The sequence below is a fragment of the Chelonia mydas genome, chromosome 3 (assembly GCF_015237465.2).
Source record: "Chelonia mydas isolate rCheMyd1 chromosome 3, rCheMyd1.pri.v2, whole genome shotgun sequence".
Lineage (NCBI taxonomy): Eukaryota > Metazoa > Chordata > Testudines > Cheloniidae > Chelonia > Chelonia mydas.
This window is the reverse complement of record NC_057851.1, coordinates 88638234-88646885: the sequence shown is the minus strand read 5'-3', so window position 1 is coordinate 88646885 and position 8652 is coordinate 88638234. Positions and strand designations below refer to the sequence as shown.

Sequence of the window (8652 nt, the reverse complement as noted above, 5' to 3'; positions counted from 1 at the left end):
ATAAGCTCTCAAGTTCCAGGAAGTGGTGTTGAGGATGACGCTGTCATTTACCGAGATGGGGGCAAATGATGAAAATGTAGGGACTGGGGCTGATATTTCTTAAATAAGTAGAATTTGGGATATTTTCAATTGTATGGGAGCTTTTCAGGGGAATTCAGGTGTAGCGGCAGCCCTGGGTACAGGTACTTCCCCCAGCACAGTACATGCAGGACAAGAGTCACGCTCTATCTACTCTCTGTTCCCTTTCTCCTACATGCACAGCAACTTGCTAGGAGACTCAGCACGCTCCTGAGCTGCCAAAACTCACAAGGTTTTTGAGCTACACAGAGCTCTTCTTCAGGTAAGTGCTGGGATGGTTATCATAAGGGTCCTTTTGATAGTTGTTTTAGGTTTCCTGCATGACCTCTAGGTAGGGTTCCTACTTTTTTTTTCTTCCATTTTGTGGTGGCATGTGATGATTTTTCGTTTGAGATGGTACCTTCTGGAGGATGTAAGGTGCAGGGGATGGTTCTTCAGTTTTTCTGAGGTCTTTCTGCAGAGCTGTTCAGCATATTTGGAGTTGTATGTAGTGGCCAGAGGGTTATAGATAAGTCTTCTGAGGATGTTTTGTTTGTTGCATACATTCAGGAAGTAGATGTCACATTTAGTCTTGCTTCTTTCTTCAGATTGTAAAGTTTCCATTTTAAATGACAAAATTCTATATCTTCCGTCGTTGTTTGCAGTGTTGTATATTTTATTGAACCAATTTCTGTTGGTGGAAGGTACAAGCTTTTGAGCTACACAGAACTCTTCTTCAGGTCCTGAAATTGGGCCAATATAAGATATTACCTCACCTACCTTGTCTCTCTCATGTCCTGGGACCCACATGGCTATGGAAACACTGCAAACGGTGGAAGATATGGAGTCTTTTTAAATCTAGTCCAGTGCGTAAAGATGGATCAGCCAGGAGATGGGGAAGGGATGATTCAGACTGATATATTGAGGTGGTGAACTGAGTTGATAGCCCAAATATATGTTGTTTAAATCCTTTACTATGTTTGTAGAACATACATACAAATCACATAGCAGTTTGGACAGTGTCTGTCAGAGAAACTAACATCTGTTGGTTTGGACACAGCTGCTTTCTGGAGATCTGTAACTTGTGGACTCTGCTGATGCTTTCTCTGTTTGATGGTCATCCCTGACCAAAGACAAGTTGGAACTATGGCAATAATGTGACTGACTGTAAACTTGGAGGGAGTCTCTTGAATCTGTGTCCACAAAGCCTTATTAGCATTTATATTGCAGTAGTGCCCAAGATGTGCTAAGTGCATTCCAGACACAAAGGAAGACACAGGTACTGCCTTGAAGAGCTCACAGTTTAGAAAGACAACAACAACACTGGGAATTTTAAAAATAATCAAATAAAACTCTTTGATTTATGTTCAGTAGATTGTTTCCCTGGCATATGCACCCTCTCAGAGTTCAACTCTTTCCTGGCCACTCAGAAACTGACCATGTTTTCATAATAATATTATCTTGTAATAGCCCAAATCAACAAGCACTGTTTGAGGAGTGAATAAAGCAGGTGAATCAGTAATAACTACTTTGCCTGCGCTAAACAGAAACATCACAGGCTTTATTTTATTTATTCATTTACTAATGCTCAATGGACTTTGATTCTCCATGTTTATAACCTTCCGTGACCCGAAATAATGATGAAGGACATTGTCCCTTTCAGCTGCTGACTGGAAAGCCTGGGTTTAATAGAGAACCTGCCGCAGCCCAGATGCTTTTCAAAAGCATATCACTGAGAGGTCCCCCAGGGGATGAGACAAGTACTGTACAGCCCTACTCAACCAGCTGGGCCATGAAGTGGCTTTTATTTCCCTGTGTGACGGAGCAGCAAAGGCATTGGGAGGACAGATGCTGAAGGACTAGAATGGACAAAGGGGTGGAGGGAAGGGGTTTCATAAAAAATAATTGAATTACTTCTAAATTAAACAAAATAGAAGAACAGATGTGAAGGGAGTTGAAGCTCCTCCTTGGATTGTATCCCCTAAATTTTCCTGTACTCCCATTCAGTTTGAATGTCACCTTACTTATTCATATTATCAAAACCACACTAATTAAGAAACAAAATACTCCAGGCATTTTATTGCTGGCAATTATTTGCATAACGTGTGTGTTATTGGGGGGAGGGGAAAGGGGAGGAACTTGTGACTTCAATCACCAAAGAGGTGACTAAAAGCTGAGGAAACTACAGTTTGGATTTCTATAGTATCTTGAGTAACTGGTGCACTTCTATAGCACTTTCCATTGCAGGATCTCAAAGAACTGCTCCAAACACCACGAAATGGATCCATATGAGCAAACTTCAATATGAAGAGAGGTAAATGTTTTTATCCCCACCTGGCAGATAGGGAAACTGAAAAACAGAGAGAGATCAAGTGACTTGCCCGTGGTCATGCAGCAAGTGATGTCAGAGCTAGGAAGAGCACTGAGCTCTGCTAACTTCCAGTTCTGTCCTTTAACAACAAGATGATGATTGTTGCTGTGGAATATGAATGCAAGGCGGGTTGAAGCTCAAAAGGAGGTTGTCCCTGGAGAGGTTGTATAGTCAAGTGGCTCAGGCACTAGGCTGGGACTCAGGAGATCTGGGGGCAGATCCTCAGGTGGTATAAATTGTCACAATTCCATTGACTTCTATCAGCTGAGGATCTGCCTCAGGGTTTTATTCCCTGCTTTGCTACTGACAGCCTGGGCAAGTGACTCTCAGAGTCTCTGTTTGCCCATCTGTGAAATGAAGGGCAAATACTATATTTGCCTGTCTTGTCTAATTAGATTGCAAGCTTTTGGGAGCATGAACTCTCTCTGACTATGGCCTGGTTTACACTAGGAAATTAGGTCAGTATAACTATGTTGCTCAAAGGTGTGAAAAATCCACACCCCTGAGCGACGCCTAAGTCCCCCAACGTAGAAAGTGCTAGAGCCATGGGAGAATTCTCCTCTCAGCCTAGCTACCACCTCTCAGGGAGGTGGAGTACCTACACCAACAGGAGAAGCTCTCCCATCGGCTTAGGTAGTGCCTTCACTGAAGCGCTATAGCAGCACAGCTGCGTAGACAAGCCCTTGGTGTTTGTGCTGCACAGTGCCTGGTACAATGGGCCGCTAATCTTGCCTGAGACATCTAGTGTTACCATAATACCAATTTTTAAAAAGGTTCAGCATTTGGATGCTTATCTGCGTGTTTGGGCTGGACAAGTCACTCCCACCTTCCTCATACAATCCCCTTGCCTCCAGGCTCTCCTCGTACATACGTTGTCATCTAGGCTGGGGGACAATAGCCGGAAGTTCTGGCAAGGCCTGTTGTGGCCCCCGCTCTCACTTTAGAATTGACTTCAGTGTTGAGGAAGGTCACTCATCACAAGAGAAATGTTTAAAAATTGCTAAGAGGTGTGTTGGTCAGGACATCTTCATCATCCATGTGCATTTACTAATGAGACAGCTCTATTAATGTGGCAAACCTATTCCTTAACCATTTTCCTGCAAACGGGAAGACCCTTCTACCACTGGAGCTTTGCCTACACGCTGCTGTCAGCCAGACATTTCCTGTCAAGCAGAGGTGACAATGCTGGCCTAACCCCTGCCCCTACAAGAATACACACAGGAATGATGAATACTGCACAGAGAGGAAAGTTGGGCTCTTACTGTAATGCTTTTCATGAAGTGAACTCTCCACTCACTAATAAATGTTAACATGACAGGAAATCAAGATGCTCAACCTTTTCCTAAATATTATTTGCTTAACACAGATCAGCCTGCATTTTAATCAGTAGCTCCACAGACAGTGTCTGATTCTACATGTATTTTAGATGGGGTACTAAAGAGAAAAATCTGCATTTATAAACTCAGTCACACATTTTAAATACTTTGCCCCATTTGCGGTATTCATTGTTCTAATAAAACTTGCCTTTCAGTTGGGACTGGAGGTGGTGTAATATTTCTATCTCCCCTTGCCTGTCTTATCTATTTAGAGTGTAAGCTTTTTAGGTCAGGGACTAACTTTTATTGTGTGCATATAGTGTACCTAGCCCCAAACATGGCCAAGGCTTGTAAAAGCTTTTGCAACATAATTAATATAAAGAGCAATTACTGTCTCCATTTTTTCTCTTGTGGGAGAGAACTATTTTATTGGTCTGTCCCAAAGACTAATAGAACCAATAAGATTTCAGAGAGTTGCTAGGAAAAATGCTGTTCATCCAACAGACCATTACTGATGATATGGTAGGACACTGCTATTATTTTGTCTTTGATACAATGGTTCCTAAAAGCCTGCTTCCCTTGACTCATCCTCACAAGTATTCTGTTTTCCTTCCTTCTTTTTAAATCATTTTTTATTGAAACCTGATTTAAAAGCTGCACAAGTATAAACAGAATGATGCCGTACAGACAGCAGTATAATTACAGAGGAAGACTGGTCTTGTGGCTAAGGCACTGGATTGGAACACAGGAAATCTGAATGTAATTGGTTATAAAAGAGCATGATATTCCAGGGATGAAGAACCTCTGTCAAAGCAGTTTTTGCAGCAGTTGGAGGAAATATTATTCTAATTACCTGGGAGGGGTAAATCTGAAATGCTATTTTAAGTTGTGTCACTAGACACAAAAAGGAATTAGAACAATTCAGCATGTATAACCTAACCTTGTTACAGTCTTTATTAGGAAAAAATTATTTGCAGGTCTCTTCTCTACCTTTCTGAGAATCCTTATATCTGGCTGAGCAGTGTTCGGTGCAGATCCCACTTCTGCAATAGATGCTGTGTTGGCCCCTGGAACAAATTAGAGCCACCTCAGGACTGCTGTGACTTTCATGAGATGGTAATGGTCCCCAACAGGGCAGTATGCCTCCTAAGGATTGCCAGAGCACAGCACCAATCTGACCAAACCTCTGCCATTCTTCTATATCACCTAGTGATTTCCACCTGTGGAGAAATCTCAGCTTTCAAGTTAGGATAGCATTATTGCCCCTTTAAGCCACCAGGTTGGTGAAAGGGGCTGTGTCAGAAGCCCGTCTTGCCCAGTGTTCCTTCGATTCATAGGAAGTTTTTCAGAGCTTTGTATATTCTTGATATAAACCCTTTCACAGGACTTTTCACCAAAAACAGTATTTCCAATCTCCTTTGGTGACCTGCAAATTTATTCAGAGCTTGATTTATATGTGGCATAATATTCCATCTGCAGATATTGGAAAACTGGACATATTTCTCCTTGATGCATTTTTTTTTTGTGGAGCTCTGAATATGCTGTTAATAAAGAGTTGTGATAAGATAGATGGCCACTGCTATGTAAAATTCTGAAAAGGCAGTGAGCACAACTGTTTGAGTTTATAGCATTGCTGTCAGTGGGGATGCAGGCAGACTTCTCTTGTGATATTTCAGGATCTTGTCCCAAGTATAGAGTGTAACCCTCCTGAAAAAGTGTGCTGTAATTTTCATGGGTCAGGTTTTGATTTGTCCATTACATTTTTACAACTAGGAAAAGTTTAAATCCATCTGTTTAAGACTGATCCACTGCCCCTCAAAGGGCTTTTTTTACCAGTTAGACTAGGCCCAGAAAGCTGTCAAAGCTGTCAACCAAAAGTGGACAATACTAATAACACTCTTTATGGCAGAGAGAATGCAACGCCTCTCCTGTTGTTTAAAGAATTAGTATAGACCATCAGCTGCCTTTGAATCCGCTGACCACAAGGTTTTGTTGACATGCCTGAAGGTCCTAGCATAGATAGAGCTCCTTTGTCTCATAAAAGATCCAGAAGGTAGTACTGGGAGATTGCTTTTCTGCCCTTAGTGGGTTTTTCCTGCAAGGCAATACAGAGTTCTGTTTCATGATAGGTGCTGTATGTGAGTATGTCAGCGGCTATAAAAAGTGGTGTGCGCTGTGTTACCTTGCAGATAACATCCAGTTCTATGTCTCTATCTCATTGGACCTGCACATTACAAAGATTATGCCAGTTGTACAGGGAGGGAAACTGAAGGCACAGAAATTCTATTCTCTGTAGGTTCTCATTCTGTGTTTATCAACATACTATTTGAGCACCTGCCAGTACATTAAGCATCTGTTACATGTTTGTTTTCTCATCCTTTTCCCATGGGGAGAAATGCATAAGGTGGAACGTTTTATTTTGGAATTTTCTGTAAGGCACTTGGCTAAGGTCATAGAGTAAGACCTCTGCCACACTTTTTCCACACAGTGAGACCTGAAATACCAGAGATTTTTTTCCTATACTTAAAACAGGTGATAGCTTTGGTATCTCATATATCACTTATGGTAGCTACATACATGCTCATCATTATTATAAAAATATGTAATAATTACATAAGATGTAATGTATTAAAGACCCAGGACTGTCTTCTAGGATACAACATTCACCTGTGTATAAGTGGAGTACCTATGCAGCTAATTGGTTAATATGGTTTTGGTGTCACTAAATATGTCACAAAGTAAAGAGATTAAAAAGCAATTACGGGGTGGGGGAGGATCACCAAAATTATACTAGCAAAGGGTAGTTATTTTTCACCCTTTTGTGAAACAGAACCAAAAATATGTACATTTAACTAGAATCAGTTGTATGTAAAATGTACACCAACACAACGTTACTGAAGTCTGTAGTGTTTGCTAAGCTAGTGAAAAGACTAATAACTCTATACTTCCACCCTCTGGTCACTCTAAGGTCTGCAAAGCCTCAGCAATTAATATTTCTGAAGAGTGACATTTGCCTTTTCCTCGCTCTTGAATGTCTTTTAGGATTGAAATCTGTGCGATACAAACAACTAATGAGATCCATGTTTTCATACTTAATAGCAAGTGGCTTCTTCTCTTCAAGAGTTCACTCACCCTTGCTGAGTCTTCCTGTGTAGAAGTTACTTTGTTACTTTTAACATGGATATTTGGGCAGCTGTTATGTAAGAGGCAACGCTCATCCAGGGAACCATTCCCACTGAAATAAGCTTGTGTAATTCTTGGTGCATATAAAGTCCAGCAAGCTTCTGCACAAGAAAACTTCAAGCTGTCTCAACAAAAATAGCCAGATTTCAGTTTTTAAATATAACCCTTCTGTCAGGTGGAATCGGCAGCAACAAGGCCATGCTCAATATCTAGGGGTTCCTTTTAATAATACAAAACATAACCAGCTCGAGCCCTTACCCAGTAATCTAAAAAAAATTAACCACCACCCTTGGGTGCCTCTAAGAGGCAATACTTCCCCACTCTCAAGAATTGAGTCGGTATAACAAAAGAGAACTTTTATTAAAAGGGAAAAAGAACCAAGCATTAGTCTGGGAAAACACCACAACCACATTCAAAAGCTTGCCACCATAAACAAACCTGACACCACAGTGCACTGGGCAGTGTCCTTTACCTCAGTTTCCCACCTTTCAGGTAGAAAGTCCGATGAATGAATGTCCCTTTAACACATCACTCCCCTCTCCCTCCACTGCACCCCATTCACTGTTGGCTGTCCTTCATTAGCGAGGACCCAGAGTTCAGATGTCTGTTCACAGGGGTTTGCCCCCACCCCTGAAAGGGAGAGGAGGTGTCCAGCAATGTCTCTGTGGTCACTGGGCACCTCTGCAACTGGTGGGTTTGCTGCTGCCTCTGGTGCTTTTCTCTCCTGCCACTGGTCATTTGCTGTGACTGATTTTCTCTGCTGCCACTGGTCACTATGATGCCATTATTGGATGCTCACTGTCACTTCTGTAGTCCCCCGTTCTAAGGTTCCACCACTTAACGCAGGTCTTTAGTGATTTCAGATCTTAGGACTTCACCAAGTAGCAGGAAACCTCACTGCCGGTACAGTCTATGCATTGTCTTTCATTTCACTGCTGTCCCTACACCAGGTCTAATGGATAGCCTCTAGACCTGCTTAACAGCGACTGAGCTCTAGTAATCATTGAACAGAAACAATGACTCTCACTTGAGTCTAAGCAGCTCTGTCTTTAAACCCTGTAGAGGGGAAGGTTAAATGGTGTCCAGGACTCTTCAGGTGGAGTTCCAACCCCTAAGTAGGAACACCTGTCCCCACCTTCATCTCCACTGGGATTTGGCATCTCTACACCCTGCTTAGCGAGTGAGGTTAAGTTTAGGGTGACACCCTCAATTATGACAGGCTAATTACAGTTCTGCTGCCCTTTACGTATACAATAAGGATAGCATTTCATTACCCCTGTAGATTCATAGATACTAAGGTCAGAAGGGACGATTATGACCATCTAGTCCGACCTCCTGCACAATGCAGGCCACAGAATCTCACCCACCCACTCCTGCGAAAAACCTCTCACCTATGTCTGAGCTATTGAAGTCCTCAAATCATGGCTTAAAGACTTCAAGGAGCACAGAATCCTCCAGCAAGTGACCCGTGCCCCATGCTACAGAGGAAGGCGAAAAACCTCCAGGGCCTTTTCCAATTTGCCCTGGAGGAATATTCCTTCCCGACCCCAAATATGGCGATCAGCTAAACCCTGAGCATATGGGCAAGATTCACCAGCTAGATACTACAGAAAATTCTTTCCTGGGTAACTCAGATCCCATCCCATCACAGGCCATTAGGCCTATTTACTATGAATATTTAAAGATCAATTAATTACCAAAATCATGTTATCCCATCCTACCATC

General features: G+C 42.2%; 1 long non-coding RNA gene across 1 annotated transcript in view; it reads left to right on the top strand.

Moving 5' to 3' along the window:
* Positions 1-230: 230 nt before the first annotated feature.
* Positions 231-8652, top strand: part of LOC119565692 — a 52653-nt gene continuing 44231 nt past the window's right edge. Inside the window, exon 1 of the long non-coding RNA XR_005224502.2 lies at positions 231-340. This is a non-coding gene — a long non-coding RNA (uncharacterized LOC119565692). The remainder of the gene's footprint in view (positions 341-8652) is intronic.